The 25119-nt window shown below is 40.3% G+C and overlaps 1 protein-coding gene across 4 annotated transcripts in view; it reads right to left on the reverse strand.

Moving 5' to 3' along the window:
• Positions 1-25119, reverse strand: part of LOC129720744 (uncharacterized protein DDB_G0275275) — a 385619-nt gene that overhangs the window by 230976 nt on the left and 129524 nt on the right. For all 4 annotated transcript variants that reach the window (XM_055672415.1, XM_055672416.1, XM_055672414.1 and 1 more), the window contains exon 3: positions 8445-8476. The gene's annotated coding sequence lies outside the window, so the exon portion shown is untranslated. The remainder of the gene's footprint in view (positions 1-8444; positions 8477-25119) is intronic.

Consider the following 25119-nt stretch of genomic DNA (forward strand, 5'->3'; position numbering starts at 1 on the left):
AGTTATCGTGCTTTGCTAACTATTATTGAGCTGAGCGACTTTAGGCCATTTTAGTGCGGGCTAATTTTCTATGTTCCAGTTCTCACTGATCTGTCAAACTGATCACGACGATCACCCCCGTCGGTTTCAGCTACAAACTGGAGCAACGCTCCCTGACAATTCTCACATCGCACCCATTGGAAACTTTCGTTAGTTTCGCTCTCATTCGAGCTCACACACAGCCTGTCTATACACTTCATCTGTCGACCTCGCATCATACCTGCATCTCACAACGAATAATAGTTGTATTGCCATGTGTCTACCGGTCGAGTACCAGCCAAGTGATGCAAAAAAAGAGAAACACTCTCACGGAATCTAATTAGCAGCCACATTGGCCGAGATGATGCGTACAAAATCGTTGACAAACTTTCTTTCAAGCCATGTAAGACGATGATGGTTTGTGCGAAAGGAAGATAAAAGTAAAGCTGGGACCGAGACTGACACCAGTAACGCCGGTCGACCAACCGCGACTGGGCATCGCGAAAGGAAGGAAACCAAAGAAGTTCATTATATGCAAATCCAAGTCAAATTGATCCACTGACACTGAAACCCCGTTTCCAGAGTACGAGATGCGCAGCAACTGGCAAATAAGACGTGTCCACATGTAGGATATTTCGTTTCCCGAATGATGCAAATTAAAACCGATGCTGTCGACCGTACGAACGTGCAAAAGACAGCCCTCCCTCTCCTCCGAGCGTTTGAAATTTCTGTCAACTAACCGACCAGGATGGCATCTGATGACCTACCGCTAGGGGAAATCTGCTATAGGCTATCTCATGAGTTTTATTAGTGATCTCGTGTGACTGATTTTTGTTTTCCTGACCGACCAAATGTCTACCGGACCGAAACAGAGTGCAGATAGGGCAAACGACGCTAAGACTCTGCCCGGGTCATCAACACGGTATTAGGAAGGCTCATTCTCCTAATGGGATGCCATCGTCTTCAGTTCCACTTTATAAGGTGATTCATTTGTCGATTTAATGCGAGATTTCTCATTCGATAATCGTTGGAAGCTGACTTTGTATGACTAATGGTTTCCTTCTATGTTGATTCTCTGATATGTGTTGACTAAGTGATACGGAAATTGAGTAAATTGAAGCTTTCTTCCGTTGTTATATATTTTTTTAAAATATCTCATATTATAAAATATCGACAACACACTAGTAGAAGATTAACAATTGTGACCATGAAAAAGGTTTTTCCGAGTACAAGTTTTTCCAGATTAATCAATGACAAAAATTATTTAAAATAGTACCATTTTATGTGATAAGCGCAAACAGACCACAGTTAATTATGTATCATATAAGTTCCAAATGAAAACAAAACGAAAAGCTTTAACTTCTTGATAAAGACAAAATATATTGTCGAAACGTTGAAGGAAAAGAAGCTACTTCGTTTAGTTCAGCTTGAAGACTGATGAGCCGAAAATCCAAGCAATAATAGATACACGTCACAGTCGATAGCATTCACATTATTAATATTAAAAACTTTTCACTGGAATGAAAAGAGTATTCTGTTCGTAATTTTATGCAATTTGAAGTTAATACTTATGCCATAGCCGCACTAAAATATATACATTAAACGAGGTTTTATATCTGTTTATATAAAAAACAAGTTTTGTATGGATGTGTTTACAGCATAATTCTCGAATGTTCGAACACAGGTACAAAATTACTGAGTTCAATGATTTTCCGCCCCTCGATCGTGTTTGGAGTTCGGATGATGCTTGACGCCATTTATTAACTCAGGATGACGACTTTCAGTTTTAATAACTGTGAATGAAATTGAGGAAACTGTTCAAAAACCCTTTTACAACATGGTTTTCACCTTTGAATGCTATTATAAATTTATAATATAATACTCTCATCAGAGGTGCCTGTTTTTCTTCCGCCATTGGGAGAGAGATTTTAATCATTCCCGAGCGCACAGTAATGACCAGTACAAAAAAAAACTGTAAAAATGGTTTTCCAATTCCAGTAACAGCGCCTCAATTCTCCACCAACTAAGATGTCCACTGGACACCAGACCTTGGTTCGCGTTAAGAAAATCCTTTCACCAACAGTGGGTGAATGCAAATTTTATCCGTTTTCGCACCAACCGCCGCGCCGTACTGTCAAGTCATTAGGTTTTTTTTATTATTATCATTTGATGGCTTCATTAGTGAAGCTTGAACGATTGGACAAGATTTGATTTAGATTCCCGGTCATTTGTTGGTACAGTGGAAAATCAAAGTATTAGTCAGCACTCCGTTTCAGACTGTTTGTGCCACCAACGAACGCCGCAAAGCAATTAAAATATCCCCGTGACGCATAAATCATCGCATAACTTCAGATCGGAGACTGCGTCTGGCAGTCTGCCCAGAAAAGTAACTTTATTTTTGCGGGGTTTTGTCTTGTGGCGAACGCCAACCAATCTAAATGGGTGGGAAATTCCCCGTGTGTCAATCCAGCTTCAAGAGTCTGTCTGGCTGGGCCGGAAAGTAACGAGCATAAGACAGAGCAGAAGCTGAACAAAACAAAAAAAAAGCTACTGAGAAAAATCCCGTTTCGTTTTTCTCCTTTCTTTTTTTATCATTGTTGCGATAAATTTTATTAGATCTGACAGTCGGACGGAAGAAAACATTGTTAGCGGAATCCGTCCAACGACGCCGCAGCCGCAGTCATGAATGAAAGCACTTGTCATGCGGTCTTATTGGTTTGGCACAGATATTTTCATCGGTTTCGTGCTGCTAGTTTCTTCATCTGTCCAAGGTTTCATTAAAAAGAAAAAGAGTGCCACGCTGAGCGGAAGAAAGCAGCAGTTGATGAGTAAGTAAATAGTTCTTGCAATTAACGGCCCGCGAAGTGATATCAGTTTCGCCGATGCATTTGTCTTCCCTTTGTAAGAGCAAGGTGTGGATAATGTTTCCTGTTTGTTGATAAAGCAAACGCTGGGACTTTTGTCTTCACCGTGTGCCGTGCTTCTTAACGCCTTTAAGCGGTAGCGTTTCTGAGGAAATTTCATTAGACCACAGAAAGAACTCATAACATTCGCATTAGTATAATGACTGCATGAGATAAGCATAAACCAAGTGGCTCTTTTATATTCGTTTATTCGTTTTAAGTGGAATCAGCAGTTATGTTGTTTTATGCTGGTTTTATTGTCTGCAAATAGTATAAAAATAGTTAAGTTGTGTTATGTAGGATTTATTGTCTTTGGATTGAATTTCCTTGTCTAGATTCATCACTTGCGGTTGTTTGTTTAGCGCAATAAATCTATCCGGCTAGGCATCTATTATAAAATGGTCATACTAACTATTTTTACGAGTCACGGTTTTCACTACTGTCCAGTAGACGTCGTGTATGACTCACGTGAAGGACATCTGATGTGAAAGAGGAAGAAAAAGAAGCAATTTGGTGCAGTAGACGATTATACAGTTTCAGTTATGGTACGACTGCAGCCATTATTGCTAAAGCAGGTGGATTTATGATCATGAACATGTTTGCTGAGTAAACATTCTCTTCCTGTATCCAAGGGAATAAAGTGCCTAAACTAGTGTCATGTCTCGAACACTTTGCACGTATTCCAGGCTACTGTCAGATATCTCAGGACTCCACATTTTTATGTTTTAAAAGCAGCCTTTTGCCTCCAACATAGGTATATAATGAAGAGTTTGTTGTAGGTAAACACGGTATTCGCCAAACTTCCTTTTGTGGCCTTCTTTACCAGCGCTTTCGCTCTTTCTACCCGTTTTTATATTGCCTCACTAGTTTGTCGATATTAAAATAGAATATCGATATCTGCTTTATCGATATTAAAAGCGGCACCGATATCAAAATCGATATTGCGCGCCGATATCGATATTTTCCTTTATGCACTAAGGTCGTTTTTTACGCGGCTTTTTTTACGCAGATTCCGGAATTTACGCGGATTCCGGAATTTACGCGGATTCCGGAATTTACGTGGTTTTTTTACGCGGATTCCGGAATTTACGCGTTTTTTTTTCACGCGGATTCCGGAATTTACGCGGTTTTTTTACGCAGCACGTAACCTACGCGTAAAAAGCGACTTTAGTGTATATTTTTTGTTTGGCTTTCAGCAACCCGGAGGCATCGGCCTTGTTTCCTGAAGCTGCCGTGAAAGACAGTGGTGCTAATCTCATTTGTTTTTGTTCACACAGCAGTGTGAGCGCAACGAGCGAAGCATAATATATGTTGCACAGAGTTATGCGCTTGAATCAATTTAATTATTTAAAAAAAGCTTAGCTTAGCTTTGAAAATGTTTAAAAGTGGCGCTGATATGCTATCTCATATACACGTACGTTGAAATGTTATTCCTTAAATCATCGCGCGATGTCAGCTGCCTGCGAGAAACACCGCCGTTTGCAATCGGCAAGAATAAAAGTTGTGTACATTTTAAAATAATGCAACGCATTTTTTTTTTGTTTCATCAAGCAAAGCACTCGACGTTTCGTGCAATAAATACATCACCCGAAAACAATACAAAAGCACACTGCCACTGAACACCGATACTGTATGCACGTATGAACACTGCTTTTTTCGTGTTTCGATGAATCAGCTGTCAAATTACATGTAAAACTGATCCAGTGATCCAGCTAATGCTGGCTTCACTCATGTTGAACGTAAACGTCAGTGATGCCACCGGCTTGGCTTTCTGTTAGCTGAACGCCAACGTGAGCTATCGGGCGAGATTCTTGCCGAAGGTTAATAAACAGCCGTGAGTAGAGTTGTTCATTAACCTACGGCAAGAATCTCACCCGATCGGTCGCGTTGGCGTTCAGCATGTTTCATGCCTAAGTATTGAATATTCCGGCGAAGTGTTTGCTATTTTATCTCGTCCGTTACGACAGCGGGCCGATTGCTGATCGCTTTACGCAAGGTGCATTTTCCAATCAGATTAAACCGACGTTTCGTGAGCCGCGTCTCCTAATCGTCACTGATCCATTGACTAATCACCAGCCAGTTACTGAAGCATCCTACCTGAACATTCATGTTATCGCTTATGTAACACCGATTCTTTACTGAAATTCATCGATTCTGCCATCCCAATGCAACACCAAGGTATCGCATTTGATCGGTTTAATGTGCTGGTTATTGCTCCGAGAAGTTCCACACCCAAATTTCTGAAAATTCGCTCTAAGCATGCTTTCAATAAAAATGGAGATATGGCAACCATATTTCTGTCGAACTGCATACATTTTCCAACTATCACTTATTGATTCTAGAACCAACAATTCTGGTATCTATACTTTTTAGTTGATTTGCCCTAAAATAGCTGAAATAGAGTAAACGTCCTTTAATTGTTATTGATCTATTTTCGAATAAATATATTTATCAATGGAGAAACCAAGCCTTAACGTAACGAGCAAACATATACCAGGTATCGAAGACTGGATGAATACAGAAGCAAACTTCGAAATACCTTTCAAAATCATCGAGACCGAACGGGAAGTTTGGGAACAAGGTGGCCCGAATATCCGACAAGGCTCTGTCGTCTTTTACACAGATGGCTCAAAAATGAATGATTCAACCGGAGCAGGTATAAATGGTCCTGGGATAAGTATCTCGATACCAATGGGCCGTTGGCCTACAGTGTTCCAGGCCGAAATATTTGCAATTTATGAATGTGCACAAGTCTGTTTGCCTAGGAAATATAGGCATGCCAACATATGCAATTTTTCTGATAGCCAAGCAGCACTTAAAGCACTAGAAGCCTTCACATGTACCTCTAAGCTAGTATGGGAGTGCATCCTTTCACTGAAACAAGTGGCAGAAAGGAACCAAGTATGGTTATACTGGGTTCCTGGTCACTGCGGAGTGGAAGGCAATGAAAAAGCCGATACGTTAGCTAGACAGGGGTCATGTACCGATTTCATTGGCCCAGAACCGTTCTGTGGGGTGTCATCAAGCGCCTTGAAAGCAGAATGAAAACCTGGGAACATAGGACTATACAAGAGAACTGGATATGCTCAGTAGGGCTACGCCAGTCTAAACGCTTTATAAAACCAAGCGTTAAGAATAGCCAGCAATTGCTTAGTTTAAATAAAAAGGGACTAAGAACAATTACCGGACTGTTTACAGGACACTGTCCAAGTAAGTATCACCTGAAACAAATTGGTCAGTCAGATGACGAAATTTGTCGTCTCTGCGGGTTCGAATGTGAAACCGCAGAACATTTGCTCTGCCACTGCAGTGCACTAATACAGCGCAGAATAAGTGCCTTTGGAAAATGAACTTTGGAGCCTTTTGACGTCTGGTCTGCGAATCCTAATGAGGTAATACATTTCATACGAAATTCAGTGCCTAATTGGGAGAAAGGGTGCGATATGACAACGACGATCACTTCCATCAATAGTGATATGTCTGCCACGAGTACCTAGACTAAAGAAGAGGTATACCACAAAAGATCAAAACAATGGTCGCAGTGGTCCAAATCTTATAAAAAAAAAGCCCTAACGTTTGTTTTCAGTATAATGTGCACTTTCAATGAATATCTTATATTGCGTGTAAGCATTTTAAATTTAATTAAGATGCCATGATGAATTTATGATTGGTAGGCAAAATTTCGACGGCAGCACTCCCCTGATGGCAACCGAGAATATCGTCCAGCAATATCGAGTCGCAATATCGAAATATCGATAATATCAAATGCGCCAATATCGGTAAAAAATATTGATATCGTGACGGACAAATATCGATAATATCAAATATCGTTTAAATATCAGCAACCCTAATATCAGCAAAAAGTTGGTAGGAAAAACTATGCTGAAGCTGAGATCCTTCGGATCGGTGGTGGATCACCCAGGCGAACTGATAAGGAGATTGTATGAGAGATGAAGAAATCATATGTACTATGAAATCCTCTCATTTCGAATTTGGTTTCATTTATTTGATTAGTTCTAGAGGTACGAAGAAATTTGTGTTTCATTTGCATGGGAGTATTCCTTTCAGAGAAGATAGGGGTATCAAAGCGCCATGAAAACATGTATTTCACCTTAAAACCTCCTCGTGTCGAATTTGGTTCCAGTTAGTTGATTAGTTCTCAAGTTATGAAGGAATTTGTGTTTCATTTGTATTGGATCCCTTCCTTCGAGATGAGGGAGGGGTGTCAAACTACCATATAAAGATTTCTTGCTCCCAAAAACCCCTAAATTTGTTATGCAGAAATTTATGTTTCATTTGTTTGGGACCCCTCCCTTCTAGAGGAGGAAGGGGTGTCGAATCACTATAGAAATATTTCTTGCATCCAAAAACCTCTGCATGCCGAATTTGGTTCGTTTAACTTGATTATTACATGAGTTCTGCAGAAATTTGTGTTTCATTTGTATGAGAACCCTCCCTTTAAGAGAAGGGAGGGATCTAAAACCAGCATAATAACCTTCTCCGGCCCTAAAAACCCCTGCTTAAACATTTTACGCCGATCTGCTGATCCGTTCTTGAGTTTAACCCTCTAGTGCCTAGTGCCGCCTTTAGACGGTTTTCAGTTGAACCTCTAAAAAGCTTCAATAAATACCTAAAGAATATTTATAAAGATTCATAGTGATTTTTTCGAAGTCCGTCTAAAAATTAACTTGGGCACTAGAGGGTTAATCGTGACAAATCCGGACAGAATAACTAACATATCCGGACATGTTCCGCAATGCTGTGCAGTCCTGATCAGTCTTGCTGCGTTACATTCAGTTACAAGTCGAGGCAGTGAGAGTCAACCGTCTTCTCGCTGCAGTAATAAGTTATACAATGAAGACTGACTTTCTGCAAGCTGAAGCTTTTATACGTGACTACTGAGAGTTGAATTTCCGGTAGGCGTGGCATGTGTTCTAGAGCGAGTAAAACAAAAACAACAACAAATCGTTTACAAAGTCAGATTGGTTGTAAATTTTAGTGTCGGCTGTGCTTTGGAAGAATAGAAGTGATTGGTTGCTCGGTATGATTTAGACAATCCGTGTTATTTACCAATTTTTCAGTAGTGTATTTCAATCAATTGCTTAAAAGAATTTGTGATCGGTTGTTGCCAAAACCTCGATAATTTGAAAAGAAATAACTGATATATAAGCGCTCGAATTTTGACTACTTTTTTCATGGTTGAATTACTAGTTTTTCAAATTTAGGTGCCTAACTTCCAGACAAACGTTAGTCCAACGTCAAAATTACTTATAGCACAAAATGCCACTTTTAGAAACATGTTTGCAAAGTTTCAGCCAGACCAAAAAACGGACGATTAATATGGTTGCCCACTTTTTTGAAATTACTCTGCTTGAAGCTATCAAATTGATTAAATCCAATCGAATGTATTCCTCGGTCTATCGCAAGAAACACATTGACTTAAGACAGGTTGTGGTAATTCTACGTTAACTTTGCGGTCGTGTCTCATACGCAACCTCTTCAACTCCTTTATTTTAGTTTTACCTGTTATTTCCTAGATGTTCGGCACGGATGTGCTGGAAAGAGGAAAAAAATACTTGATTAGTCTAAACCGTTTATTGTTTTAGATTAGTTTCTCAGATTCAAAGTATACAGAAGATTAAGTGAAAATTTGTGCTCAAAATATAATATTATGTTGGTATTGTAATTTTTATCTTGCGATAAGAGTAACGCATGTTTTTTTAGTGTTGAAGATGTCATTACAAAAAAAAAAAGGATTGCTGTTATTGCAGCTGTTATCATTGAAATGAAAATGTACATATCTCAATACTTTATTTTTCAATGGCTTTGTTTTATTTCTGAAATTTCGAACAAAAATGAAAATAACGACAATGCATTTTAGTTTTTGTGATAATCGGTTTCAGAACTACAGAAGCGATATCACATATACTGATGATTTTCATGGGAGAATTATTAACACTACATATACATTTTTTCTCGTAAAGTTTGCGATGTTTTCAAAAGCTTATTCAGTCTCTAGTGGCGACAGGCACCAAATAATGATTCTTGTTTCCTCTATTCATGAACCTTGAAAACCACCAGCCGTCAGTGCTGATTAGCATTAGTAGGGGTCATTGTATTCGCTAATTTTCTGCCATATTGCTAGCTTCCGTATGCAACTTCAGTTAGGATAAGTAATGAGGTGGTAACATGAACCTTTATTGGATATTAATAATCGCTTAATAAGTAGGTATAAGTAGTTCCTACAATTTGCTTCTATCTAATTCATAGTTATTATCGAGGCAATGTTTAGTACCACAATGGTCGTTTGGAAAATTAAAATTAACACTAGCGCTCGTTTGGAATATGTACCGTTGCAAGTAGTCATTTTCCACTTCCGTGAGGATGGAGACTCATGCAATTCTATAACCTTTCTGCTGGGATTTCGTAAACATTTCACAATACCATCACAAAAAAGCGTGTTGCTCACCGATAAATATAACCAAATATCTTTTGTCTAGTAGTTGGCCGCTCATGCGCCAAAAAGCTGGTAATCATCATAATAGCTGGTACCCTGTAGCCACTTTCGCTTCACCTATATAAATTCTAATTGAACGAATGCTAATGTTTATAAGAGCATTAAACTTTCTATCCCTCTAATCACACTTCCAGTGCCGAAGTAGCCCGGCAAACCCGCGAGCTGCTGATGAGCCAGCTGTCCGCAATTTCCTCGGGTAGAGCACCGGGCCGTGCCAGGGGAAAAGGGGCATGATGTAAAACACGACCGAAATCTTATTTGCGCGGCCTGGGTAATCATTACTTTATTTAACCCGAGTGAAGAAGTCGCCAGGCGTCGAACGGCGGCCACATTGAATGCGCGCCGATCTATTGCGGAAGAAAACAAAGTGCCCCCGCGTGTCGTCGTCGACGGTCGTCATCATGTTGATTCGGCACGCGGTATGCCAAGCCGAAGCAGCCGCAGACTGCCGGATGGCAGATGGCGGAACGATTACGGATGGTGCACTACCGGCGGCCGTCGGAGCAGCTAAACGGTGTTTTCCTACACGGGTTACCTGGGTAACGAGCATCCCGCTGCTTCCACGATTGTTGATCGAAAACAGACAACCTTCTCTCTCTGTCTTTCGATTGACGCCTCGCAGCGTCGGAGAGTTATTTTGTGCCTAGTAGATAGATGTTGGCTTCAAACAAGATTGGAGCGTAAACGCAAAGTGGTTCCATGGCGGGATACGATCGACTGATTGTTATGGGCGTGAAACAAAATGTTCGGTTTGCAAATTTCGAACTAGTTGTTTGGTAAATATTCGCCTTATTTGGCGTCGTCGTATTGCTCTAGTCTCTAGACGTACAAAAAAACTAAACCGCTTTAACTATATCGGAACAATCAAAAGATCGAGAGGGTGCGAAACTGCGTAGGGAAAGCGAAAAATAAGCGAGCTAGAAATATAAAACAGATTTGGAAAAATATACCGCATCCCGGCGGGACTTGATCCCGCAATCTCCCTGTCTCCGGCATGGTGTTTTGACCAAATTTTTAGCCTAAATTTTTCGAACTTTAGCCCTACGGAGCCCCTTCCGTTGTTGTGTCGCAGTTACAAGCACGACTCAGACTGACTTTGGTTTCGACCACACAGGTCTATAAGAGTTGAAACATTCTTTTCAGTCTATAAATAACGCTTGCACAGCAGTGTGTGTAGTTAGGGATGAGCAATAGAATAAGTCGGCAGTGGAATGTGATACGATATAGATTGTGGAACAGTACCACTGTCCCCCGTAGTTTAATTGGTCAAGACACAATGCCGGAGACAGGGAGATTGCGGGTTCAAGTCCCGTCGGCATGCGGTATATTTTCCCAAATCTGTATCATATTTCCAGTTTGCTTATTTTTCGCTTTCCCTACTGTACATACTGTCTGCTTAATGAACTTGCATTCAAATAATTTGGAATTATGAAAGCACAAACACCATAAATGTGCGTATCCTTTAAATATACTTAGTGCGTGCATCAGAAATCTGTGGAATTAGGAAAAGTTGTCATTTACAATGCGATGTCAGCGGGTATCCAATTTATGATATTTTTAGAAATAGAACAAATGAATAAAATACATACATCAAAAGCCCAATAGCATAATATGACAGAATAACACAATTGATCGCCCGTGTGTTGCTCGCAAGGGTATCAGTAGTAAAACTCGTACTAGTTGGCATTAAATAGACTCCAGCGTAGTCCAGAGCAAACTGCCTAGCAACTCCTGAGGGGTGTTACGATCAAAAATTTGTCAACTATAATTTGCCGTATTAATTTTAAAGTGTATAAAAAACAAACACCTGAACACCCCTCATTTTGAAAGTGTCTGTGTATAGTATCATGCTGTTTTGTTTAATTTTGACATTCTCTTTTCAGTTGTAAAAATGGCGTCGAAGCAAAAGAAGCAATGCATTCATGAAAATCCGAGCTACTTGCATGCCAAGTTGGCAAAATTGTTGAATGTGGCCAAATCATTCGTCACCAACGTAATAAAAGTGTTTGAATGCCTGGAAAAGTAAATATTGCCTTTCCTCAAATAACATAGTTCTGTTTGGCATCTCGTCTTTACGATAGAGGGTATTCCACGAACAACGTCATCTATGTAAGGTTCTTTCGATGGCCAAACATGGATTAAAATTACTTTCTCGTGGTAGTTAGGATCGCTCCCGACTGTTCAACGTATACAAATCAAGATCGAATACGTATGAACATCCGGAGGCTATCAACGGAAGGAGCTGCTACAGAGTACATTCGGAAAGTTGATCGATTGATCGAAAAACCAGTTGAAGTGGATCCAAATGAGCAACGGAAGCACATTCACGACGCGGTCAGTGAAGCAGCGTAAGTGGTTATAGGTATGTCAGTTTGAATTGTTCGATGGTAAGTGTCTAGAAGTTTTGTGCCAAAGGATATAACTCCTCCCAACACACCAGCTCCACCCTATAGAAAAATACTGGGCTATCGTCAAATTGAACCTCAACAAGACACGAAAGACAGTTGTCAAAAAAAAAAAAGTTCAAGGGTAACTGGTGTTGGCAAACAAAGTGTACAAGAAGCTGTACAATTTTTTTTCGTTTATTCTATACGAATTGAACTTGGCAAAGAAACATGATTTGATTTTTTAATAAAAAATAACCAATTTATACACATTTTTGTTTGACCGTAACACCCTTTACACCTACCTTAATGTAGAACCGTCAGGGATATGAGTAACCAAGAAAAGCTCGGAGAACCGGTGGGAACTTGGTCGTATGCTGACAGGGACTTCTTAGAGAGCATGTTATCTGAGCGTGTGTTCCAAATATCAGGAGTGGATCAAGCAGCGACTATTCCGGACCGGACGGCTGAACTATGAAATACGGTGTCTCGCTAGCGAGACTATGTATTGCGCGCCCAGTTAGGCAGTTATAACAAATGTACTACGAACATCTTCTACAGAGGTGGCAACAGAGCGGAACGAGACAATTAAGCATGCCATTAGGTGGAAATTCTTCGATGACCGCTTATGCGTATTGCGGGTCAAGAGAATATTCTTCAGATACAACCTTTTCAACGTATACTCGCCAACAAACGATAAACCGACTACGTGAAGGAGGAGTTCTACGAGCTCTTTGAGAAAACGCATGAAGAGTGCCTACATCACGACATAAAGATCGTCATCTGGGAAATGAATGCACAAGTCGGATGGAAGAAATTCTTTCGCCCAGTTATTGGTAGGGAAAGCCTCCACTTTACCACCAACAACAACAGGTTGAGGCTATCGAACTTCGCTGCGGCCAGGGAAATGGCCATCTGCAGCATGTACCTATTTTGCACATTGGAATACACATCGACCACATGCTAATCGACGGCCTCCACTTTTCAGACGTCATCGATGTGTGATCTTCCCAGGGATAATGCCGATTCAGATTTCTATCTCGTGGTAGGCAAGATTCGCGCCCGACTTTGGACACCTTGCTTTGGTGTTCAAAGCAAGGTCGAAGAGGAAGATACGTCTTAACATCTAGAGGCTATCAACGAAAGAAGTTACTGCAGAGTGCACAGGGAAAGTTGACGGACGAATCGATGAACCAATTGAAGTGGATCTGAACGAGCAGTGGAAGCACATCCACGACGCGGTCAGTGAAGCTGCGCGAGTGATTATGGCATGGCAGTAGGAACCACGCGTAGTGGGTGGGCTGATGCTGAGCGTCTAGAAGTGACGGAGGAAAAGAACCGGGCCTACGTTAATCCGCATCAAATGAGGGAGTGATACTTGGAAGCTAGACCTGCCGAAAAGAGGCTTCAACGCCGGAAGAAACGAGAACACTATGATCGCGTCCGCGATGAGCCGGAGAACTACAAGAGCAATTTCTATAGAGCGAACGACGGAATCAGGAATCGGACATGTGTGAGGACAATAAGGGGAACCTTAATATTGATATGTCGCTGTAGGCTAGGCCAGAGACCTCCGAAGTGGTGCTGAACGGTGAGGAGAGTCGTCTAGGGGAACAGGAGAGAAACTTAGAAGGATGGAAAAGCTGTGGATCTACCAACTTTGGACTAGGTGAAAAAGCTTGCAGAGAATTGAAGAACGACCGCTAGAAAGGACGCCTTACTGGCCGGACTTTCCAAAGTTGGGAGCGAGCAGCTGTATAGTGCAATTCTTCATATCATCCTGAGGATATGGTCTGAGGAAAAACTACCTATGAATTGATTAGAAGGACTCATATTTATATATAACATGTTATATATATAAGAACGGACTCGACTGAAGCAACTATCGAGACACAACCCTCCGCATATAAAATTCTCTTCCGCATTCTATTCCATAGACTGGGGCCGTTGTAGAAAGCCTTTGGTGGTGAATACTAAGGAGGTTTTCGAGCGGTACGATCTGCTTTTACCCATGCTGAGCAACCTAAGCTGAACAGCTAAAGCCCTGGTTACCCCGGGACCGCCGTTAGACATTACTTTAGGGAGAGGGCCCGTCGTGCTTTTCGCACTTACCTCTATGGGTAGCAGAGCAGCCTATACAGGCCAGTTAGTTAACCGTTAACTAACTGGGGCACATCGATGGTTTCCCGTCGATTGGTGCCCTGCAAAATACTAACGATCTGTGATGCGGCCGTGATGACCGCATCCCAGATTTCCCTATTTTCGCACATCCTACGCACGATATTCTCTGGCGTGGTGTCCATCCCACTTATTGCCAGCATTTCGTACCGTACCCGCTCGAAGCGCTGACATGTGAAGAACACATGCTCCGCGCTTTCTTCCGCACCCGTACAAGCGGGGCACATAGGGGACTCGGCGTACCCGAACCTGTGCAGGTACTGCTTAAAGCAGCCATGGCCTGACAGGATCTGTGTCAGATGGAAGGTTAATTCCCCATGGCGCCTATTAATCCAGCATGCTAACTCTGGAATGAGTCGGTGTGTCCATCTACCTTTTGTAGTGTTGGACCACTCCCGCTGCCACCTGGCCATTGAAGATGACCGTATGGTGTTGCGTATACCCCTCGTGTCGCGTTGGTCGAAGCACTCTACATCCTCTTTGACGATGATGCTGATGGGCATCATGCCAGCCAGGACGCAAACCGCCTCGTACGACACTGTTCGGTATGCGCACGCGACCCTTAGGCACATTAGCCTGTACGTACTCTCGAGTTTGCCGCGATGGCACGAGGTACTCAATACCTTGGACCACACTGGTCCTCCATACCTGAGTATGGACGTGGTCACGCTAGCAAGGACTTTGCGCCTGCTGCTACGGACCGCCGAGCTGTTTGCCATCATGCGAGATAGCGCTGCCACAGCCATGGAAGCTTTCTTGCAGGTACAATCGTGTGGCTCCCGAATGTGAGCTTGTCGTCGATCATAACCCCCAGAAGCTTCAGCGAGCGTTTTGAGGCGATAGTGCATGTACTGGCACTAATCGAAGCCTCCTGCTCAGACTTTTTGTTATTTACAACAATAACTTCAGTCTTATGGTGCGCTAGCTCCAGTTTCCTGGAGTGCATCCAGTCTTCCACTACGCGTATTGATAGCGCGGCCTTTAACTCTACCTCTCTAATTGACTCGCCATAGACCTCAAGAGTAATGTCGTCGGCGAAGCTCACGGTCACCACCCCTGGAGGGAGTGTTAGTTTTAACACGCCGTCATACATGGCGTTCCACAGTACCGGACCCAGGATAGAACCTTGCGGTACACCTGCGGTAACCGGAACGCTTTTCTGACCCTCGTTTGTGTTATACACTAGCACTCGATTCTGAAAGTAGTTACCCAGAATCTTGTACAGCGACGTCGGCACTCTGAGACTCTGTAGCGCTAAGGCTATGGAGTCCCAGCTGGCACTGTTAAACGCGTTCTTCACGTCAAGCGTGACGATCGCGCAGTAACGAATGCCCCTCCTTTTGCGTTGGATTGCAACCTCAGCCGTTCTGGTGACGGAGAGAATTGCATCCACCGTGGACCTACAACGGTACGATCAACAACGGACCAAATGTTCACCTGTTTATACACTTCAAGGCGGCGTACGACTCAGTGAAACGCAACGAGTTGTGAAGGATTATGATGGAACATGGTTTCCCAACAAAACTGAGTAATCTGAATTTTGTGACCCTTGGCGGTTTCACATAAAGCGTCAGAACAGCGGGTGAAGCTTCGAACCCGTTTGTGACGTTGGATGGTCTGAAGCGAGGGGACGGGTTCTCGAACTTTCTGTACAAAGGGTAAGCGTGCTGAGGAGCGGCACCATCCCCACAAAGTCTCTAGGCTTCCAGGCTTTCGGAAACAAAGATATTATTGGCGTTATTCGTAGAGCTATGGAGGAGACCTTTACGGCAATCAAAACTACGTACGGGCGTCAGTGCTGCGGTGGTGATGGATTGAGATACTTTCGAAGTGAGTGAAGAATTCGTTTATCATGGTACACTCGTAACGTGTGATAGCAAAGTAAACCGATGGATGAAAAGACGGATTGAGACAGCGAACAGGGATTATTCTGGATTGCGCAGTCAGCTCAAGTTCGCACGTAATTTACGCTCTACAGGACGTCGATCCTTCCGGTGGCGCATCACGAACGTGAGTCATGGACGTAGAAGGAACGAGCGTTTGGGGTCTTCAAGCGTAGAATCCTGCGATCAACAATCGATGGCAAACATATAAATGGAGTGTGGCGCAGGCGCATGAATCACGAGCTGTACGAAGTAATCGAGGTGGTAGACGAGTTCGTGTACCTGGGCCAGCAGCGACACCAGCAGAGAAATTTGTCATGGAAGGAATCATGTCTACTTTGGACTCCGGAGCGCGCTCCGCTAGAAAAAAAAACAGCCGCCGCACGAGGTTGACCATCTTCAAAACACTCTACAGCCACGAAACCTGAACCATACTCGAGAAGTATAACGCACCCTTGGGGTTTTCGAACGAAAGGGGCTGCGGACCATCTGTGGAGGTGGAGGAGTGCAGATGGAAAATGGATCATGGCAGAGGCGGATGAACCACGAGTTGCATCAGTTGCTGGGAGCAAATCGTTCAAACGACGGAAATCGGGAGACTAAGGCGGACTGGGCAGGTCGTAAGGATGTCGGACGACAGCCCGGTGCAAATGGTTTTCGAAAACGACTCGACTAGAACAAGGCGACGAGGCGCGCAGCGAACTAGATGGCTCGAAGTTGAAGACGACCGGAAGGGCCTACGCAGACAACATGGCTGGCGAGTTGCCGCCATGGACCGAATTGAATGGAGATGACGGTAAGGTGAAGGTACGAAGTATACAAACACGCTGATATTGTAAAGCTGATGAAACATGGCAGGTTACAGTGAGCTGGTTAGGTAGCACGTATGTTGGATGAGAGACTGACAAAGATAACATTCAGTGGACACCCGGGCATAGGCCGACGACTTCGAGGCAGACCCCGCATGTGTAGGATGTGTGCTGTGGAGAGTGCTTACGATAGCGTCAACAATAACGATTGTGATCTCACCGTTCACGAATTCATAGCGACCTGACCTTCTTGAAGTCGCTGATGAAAGCCTTGAGTTGCGTTGCCGGATGAGGGAGATCTTCTCGAAGCGCCTGCTGGAGTACAGTTAAAGCAGTTATTAACAGCACACAAAAAGGTTCTGTCGGGTTCGTTGAGGGGAATCGGCATAACGACTGGTTCGATGAGAAGTGTCGCGAAGTGTGAATTTAGACGATAATGCAGTGCAAGGATTGATCGTGATGCTATACAAAAAGAAACGCAGACAGCAGATCCATCTTTTCCGAGGCAAAAAGCGTCGTCTGGAAGAGCAGGAGTGTAAGGAAATGGAGCAGCTGATACTCAAGAAACGCCATATTTACCATGATAAACATTATAACTATTGCAGAGTTTGTGAAAGGTGTTTATGTATTCGAAGTCTATTTCGACTGATGTGGTGTTTCGACTGGCAGTCTTTTCGTAAAAATCAAAACAAAAGTTTGTCTACTGTCTTACGTTTTGGCTGCGTGTATTTAGCCTTCTTCCGGGACTTATAGGTTTCTGTCTGTCGTTGCTGTTTATGTATCATCAAAGAATCATATAATTTTTTTATGAATACTGATAGTCAATAATATGACATGCCTAATATTAAAGGTATCGAAGTTTTATATTTTAAAAATTAAAAAATAGTAGGAGGTTGTATTCAAGACACGACCGCATAAATGCCGTAAAACTACGTAACAAAACTTATTTAATCGAAGTTTTATAGCGCTTTTTTGGCTGTATTGAGCGCTATAAAACTTTGATAAGACCAATATTATTACTTGGGTAATGAGTTATAATGTCTACTAGTGAAGCAGAATGTGCCGAGTTAAAAGCCATACACAGCACACACGCACAAATCATACCATATCATAGACACACACACATCATACCATATCATACAGACACACACACATCATACCATATCATACAGACACACACACATCACACCATATCATACGCACATACACACAACATACCATATCATACACACATACATATCATACACACACAAAAACACATCATACCATATCATATACACACATCTCACAAATCACAAATCAACACACGCTAAAGCGCTCCTCATACTGCTTCCGGGCCTGGTCCGTGTTCTCTCCAGGATTTAAATGTATTCACACTGCCTCCATGTTTGAACCGTGCTCTGCTGCGAAATGTTGATGTGTGTATGTGAAAGAACGTTTTCGGCTTTTTTCATGCCGCAACGCACTGCGTGCGAAATATGAAACTACTACATACACGCATCTACCCGAGTGTTTGCCGTGCATTCTCCGGGCTGCACAAAATACCGTCGGCAACGATATTTTTTCTCTCGCACGATGGCAGCACGGCGACAACTCGGTGCTGCACCGTTCTCGGCACGGCGCTTTGGTGTGAATGCGTTCGTTCCAAAAATTCAAAATTCACTCTGGACAGTCCGTCCGTCTCACCGCTCGCCAAAAGAATGTGACTAACTCGACCAGAAACACGCTTTTATAACCAAAGAATGCTCTGACATAGGCCCCGCCTTTTTGATGAGTTTTACCATTCTCTAATCTTCTTCAGGCGAGATTCCATAATTCGCATTTAATTTTTGTATCCAGCGGAAAAACACCATAGAGCATTTGTTTCCGAAGTCTAACCCTCGAAACCTTTCCAAAAAATCATTAATCTTCAATTACTTGTTTATTTACCTTGAGCAATGTAGTTTGCTGTTCAAAATCGGATATGCTGAACGCAACCTTTGTGCTGCTCACAGTGGGGAAATAAGGCACTCATACAACACACTGTAAAAGCTGTTTTCACACATATTAAGTTTTGATTGCTAGGCTGGATAGTTTGCCAAAATAAGACCAAGCTTCATCGTGGGGAAAAAGGCCTAAGCCCTTAACTGGCAATCCGAAACGTTTGTTCCTACCGTGCTGCTGCTATGATATCTGACCAACCGGCAAATGGTTTTTCAAACCGAAAACAAATTCGGAAAACTAGCTGATACTGGCGCAATCCGCTACGCTACAGCTAACTAGGTATGTCGACCTTTTTAGAAAAAGCCAGCAAGCTACTAATCAGAGGACGTTATTTTTATTTCAACAAGGCTTGACAATTTTCTATATTGCAATAGTTCGCAGATTTAACTGCGCAATGTTGTTTTAAAACAACACTACTAGAAACGTTTTAAAATATACGTATTTTAGTATTTTTCAGAAAAATAATTCATTAGAACAGCTCTCTAGACTCTAACAAAGAAAACTTAACAGCTGGAAGTACTGTATTTGAATGTTTTGTTTTTATTTTTGCTGTCAAAATCTCGGAAACGAAAAAAAAGCATGGCGAGATTCCCGACTGGTGGTGACTGTCTTTGAAAATAAATTTTAAACTAAGGTTAGTGGTTAGTGAAAATGTCTGAATTATCAGTAATTATACTAACAAAAGGTCAAGTTTAAAGTTACTGTTAACAAAAGTAATTGTTTAGACCTTATTCTGCGATAAAGTCACAGTGTTGTTTGAAAACAACATGGTAATATTTGCACATTAAAAAGTAAATCTTTCAATTTTTTTTATGCATATTGGTTAGTTTTAAGGCAGTAAACCTGTTAAACATAAATTTTATGTTTTTAGATGATTTTTTAACGTCGCGCGCCTTTAAGGGTTAAACAACATTTTGCTGCATTTGGGCAGATGCCTGTATAATTTTTCAATCAATCGCTGCAAGAATGAAGGAAATCGGTTGAAAACCAACCGAACTATAAGCATTTGAAAAGGGACCAATTTCGTCTCAGTTTTTCAGTTTTCATCCCTGTGTGGTATGCTAAAGTAAAACGTAGTTCTACGTCAAAATGAAAGGAATAAACCGTAAATAATATAGAAATTTAGAAAAGTTTAACCTGTTATTTGTTTGGATGGATGAAAATTATTAGCATCATGTTTTTCAGTACCACAGACTCTTATCCAAGATTGACAAAGATTTATCAACTTATTATTAGCTAGATTTGCGTAGACATCTATATATTTTGAACTGAAACTTAGTTCACGTGCAAGTCGCGTTAGCATTTGTGTCAAGTTTTAGCTAACATAGTTTGGTAAGCATAATCACTGCTCGTGATTACCCCACTGTTCCCTACAGTGAGATCTTAAAATCTGTAAGATCAGGTTTTGGACAAAGCCGACTTTCTGTTCGCCAATTTGAAGGATAGTCTTTACAAATTATACAACAAAATCAATATTACTGTTTGTAGGATAGCTGCAAGCGCACAAAAAACAAGCTCACTACAAGCCACTCCAACCGCAGCTGCACACACTCCAGAACTGCTTATCATAAGCTTAGCACCGAAAAACAATATCCGCTGCTGACTTGCCAAGCCGGCTTGGGCTTTTGTTATCGAACCTTCCTATTTAGCATAGAGGCTTTTTCAAGGCTCCACTCCAGGGCAGAAGGAACTAGCAATCAACTCGAGTACCGAGCGGAACTCTTGACATGCTATTACATGGCGAACATTGGGCGCCTTCAACCATCCAAACGGGGTTTGACTACCAAACAAATGCACCGCCCCGAGCTGGTTTCAGACTATCGGGCGGGAGCGATTTTTTTTTTATTATTTTATTGGTTTGCACTGTTCAGCAAACGACGTGCAACACATAAACCACAAGCAAAATTGAGACCTATTTTATTTGATGAAATACTATCATTTCTTTATCGCCATCTTTTACTGCACCCGTGAAAGTTGATGGCGCTGTAGTATCACAATTTCATTGATGATATACTTCCAGCTGATAAAAGATTTTTTTGACAACGATTGATGATAGAAAGCGGAATAAGTAGATTAAATTGAATGCCTCTTGAAGAGCCGCAACTGTTTACGCGTGCGATTATGTAACTGAGGTATTAACTTAACATGAGTTCATAATAATTTACTATATCTATACGAGAGTTACGCAACGTAGATTAATCCCAAAAAAATATCCCAGCAGACCCCCAATCCATAAAATCGCGGGTACCGCTCGGACGCGAACCGGTATAAAATTACACATTCGGCATTCGGCTATTCCGACTTAGTCCGTCACATGAATAAATTAAGTTTAATTACCGCCTGTTCAATACATGTAGTTTTACATGTGAGTGGAGCGGCTGCACCAGGAGGGTCTATAAAATTCAAATTAGTGCTTGAAAAATCGGTCCAGATAAATAATAATAGACTTCTGACTGCTAGAAAGTGAACTGGGGAGTTTTGTCTTGTGCGGGTGTATTACGATGGCTCGACTGTGTTTGGGTCCATAGCCAAATTCACCACCGCGAGTGGAACTGCAGTAATCGTATGTAATATCAAAATCCAGCCATCGCAAAACGAAAAATCATAACCTAAAAGTGGATTATAATTGGTCATTCTGCTTGATTGGATTCGGACAACCTTCCGTTTCTGCTGCTACTCCTTCTCGGCTCGCGGTGCCGGCGACATTGACGAAGACTTGTCGCTGCTGAGTGGACTTTGCTGCAACGACAACGGCGGCTACATAGAAAAGCCTGCTCTTTTAATTTACAAACTGCAATGAGCTAAGCAGATTACAGTTAAAGGGAAGTGTATAAAATTTAACTGCATATTGTATGTGCCTTTCATATGTCGGTTCCAGGGTTTTTTTTTTGTCTGTACTTCGGCAACAATCTAACGGAGCGGAGGGTTGGCCCATGGATTCTAGCGAATTGCTGCCACATCCGAATGACGGGAGATTAAGGCCACAATCATTAGAGTACACCTGTGAACAGTGTGACTCGCGGTTTGGAGGATGTTGACGAGTTTGGGTTTTACAAGTAAATAATCGTGAACGTGGGACTGGCCTTCTTCGGACATGGGTTGAACTTTGTTTCGGAACTGGGTGACAGGTAGTGATCAATCAGCAGACGTAATAGTGAGAATAGGTTTTGCTCTTATGCAGTGAATGAAAGATTGGTGAGCATTTTCACACCGCAGAGCAATTGGTTGGACTGTGAGTCGAAGTCGAATAAAGCTTTGTTGACAGGTTGGCTACCATAAAAGGGTACGTAAACAAGGAAATATAAACCTTTTTTAGCAAAGCATAAAAGACATATTTAGACATGAAGAAGCAATAGCTTTTTAACATCATAACATATTAAAGGCATGATTGAGAGATGAACGAGTTATTTTTTTTATTTTTTGATACTTTTGACATTTTTATTTATTTTAATTCTCAACATTTTCACTTTAATCACTTTTTTGATATATTTGCCAATGTATACCAGTGGTTCCCAACCGAGAGAGCGCGGCCTGCAAAGGGGCCGTGAAGCTCTTGGTAAGTTTGGCAGGTAAATAAAATTTCTTTCTAGGTATCTCTGTGAAAACGGATTTTCAACTTTTCTACGTATTATGACAGTGCTTCGCAAGTGGGAGGCGCTCCGTGCTTCGCAAGGGGAGCCGCGGAGCTCTTTGTGTTCGGCAAAAGGGGCTGCGTAGCCAAAAAGGTTGGGAACCACTGGTGTAGATATTTTAGATATTTTAAAAATTTTGAAAGTTCTGCCAAATTTAAAAAAAATCGACAATTTTGCTATATTTGACATTCACAACATTATTGATATTTTTGCCATATTTGACAAATTTGACATACATATTTGGCATATTAAATATTTTTAATATTTTCTATGTTTTTGACATTTTCATTTTATTTGGAAGTTTTGACAAATTTGAAAATTTTTTAAGCATATATTTTCAATTTAAGACATTAAATAACTATTTACTCCAATTTTAGACATTATAGACATTTCAAACATATCAAATATTTTAGAAAATTTACCATTTTAGACATTTTAGAAATTATATACATTTTAGACATTCCAGATATTTGAGACATTTTAGATATTTTAAACATTTTGGACATTTTAGACATTCTACATATTTTAGACATTTTAGACATTCTGGACATTTTAGACATTTTAGACATTTTAGACATTTTAGACATTTTAGATATTTTAGATATTTAAGACATTTTAGCCATTTTAAAAATTTCAGACGTTTCAGACCTTTCAGACATTTAAGACATTTTAGACATTTTTGACATTTTAGACAATTTAGATATTTTAGAGATTAGAGACATTTGAGACCATTTATATATTTTAGACATTTTAGGCATTTTAGGTATTTTAGACATTTTAGACATTTTAGACATTTTAGACATTTAAAACATTTCAGACATTTTAGACATTCTACATATTTAAGGCATTTTAGACATATTGGACATTCTAAAAATTTTAAACATTTCAGACATTTTAGAAATATCAGACATTTCATAATTATTAGACATTTTAGATAATTTAAACATTTTAGACATTTTAGAAATTTTAGACATTTTAGACACTTTAGACATTTTAGATATATTAGGTATTTTAGACATTTTAGACATTTAAAAAAATTTCAAACGTTTCAGAAGTTTCAGACGTTTAAGATATTTTAGACATTTAAGACATTTAATACATTCAAGACATTTTAGAAATTTTAGATATTTTAGAGATATTTGACATTTTAGACATTTTAGATATTTTAGATATTTTAGACATTTTAGCCATTTTAAAAATTTCAGACGTTTCAGACATTTCAGACATTTAAGACATTTTAGACATTTTAGACATTTTAGACAATTTAGATATTTTAGAGATTAGAGACATTTGAGACCATTTATATATTTTAGACATTTTAAACATTTTAGACATTTTAGACATTTTATACATTTTAGACATTTAAAACATTTTATACATTTTAGACATTTTAGACATTCTACATATTTCAGACATTTTAGACATATTGGACATTCTAAATATTTTAAACATTTTAGACATTTTAGAAATATCAGACATTTCATACATATTAGACATTTTAGATAATTTAAACATTTTAGAAATTTTAAACATTTTAGACTTTTTAGATATTTTAGATATATTAGACATTTTAGACATTTTAAAAATTTCAGACGTTTCAGACGTTTCAGACATTTTAGACATTTCAGACATTTAAGACATTTAAGACATTTAAGGCATTTAAGACATTTAAGACATTTTAGAAATTTTAGACATTTTTGACATTTTAGACAATCTAGATATTTTAGAGATTTGAGACATTTTAGACCATTTATATAATTTAGACATTTTAGATATTTCAGACATTTTAGACATTTTAGACATTTCAGACATTTAAGACATTTAAGACATTTTAGATATATAAGATATTTTAGACAGTTTAGATATTTAAAAAAATTTCAGACTTTTCAGACATTTTAGACATTTTTGACATTTTAGACAATTTAGATATGTTAGGCATTTAAAACATTTTAGACATTTTAGACATTTCAGACATGTTAGACATTAAGACATTTCAGACATTCTTGATATTTTAGACATTTCAAATATTTTAGACATTCTAGACATTTTAGACATTTTAAACATGTTAGACATATAAATTTTAGACATTTTAGACATTCTAGACATATTAGATATTTTAGACATGTTAGACATATTAGTTATTTTAGAAATTTAAGAAATTTTAGACATTCTAGAAAGTCTAGACATTTTAGACATTTGAGACATTTGAGACATTTTAGACATTTTAGACATTTTAGACATTTTAGACATTTTAGACATTGTAGACAATTTAGACATCTCCCAGTTCGTCTCGAGGTACGATGCTGGTCTAACAAGCCAGTCTTCATAGGTTCGAGTCCCGGCTCAGGAGAGACTGTTAGTGTCAGTAGGATTGTAGCGCTAGCCCCGCAATCGTCCTGTACCTAAACAGTTGGCTGCGAAGTCTGTGTATAAATAAACAGAAGGTCGAGTTGCGAATCGCAATGTAGCACCCAAGGCTTTTTAGACATTTTAGTCATTCCAGACAGTTTAGGCTTTTAAGACAAGTTAAGTATTTTAGTAGTCCTGTGCGCCGCCACGCCGCGCCGCCGCCGCCGACACTTTTACGCAAGCCGCCGCCGCCGATGGTTTTGAGTCGACGCGCCGCCGAGGAAATTTTTATCGCGCCGATAGTCATTTCTTTGCTGGTTCTTAAATTGTTTGTTTACTTGATTCCTAATCATTCTTATTTCTTTTTTTGACATTCTGTCAATATTTTTGATATTTTTGACACTCTAGACATTTTAGACATTTAAGACAATCCAGACAGTTGAGACTTTTAAGACAATTTAAA

The sequence above is a fragment of the Wyeomyia smithii genome, chromosome 2 (assembly GCF_029784165.1).
Source record: "Wyeomyia smithii strain HCP4-BCI-WySm-NY-G18 chromosome 2, ASM2978416v1, whole genome shotgun sequence".
NCBI classification, from domain to species: Eukaryota; Metazoa; Arthropoda; class Insecta; order Diptera; family Culicidae; genus Wyeomyia; species Wyeomyia smithii.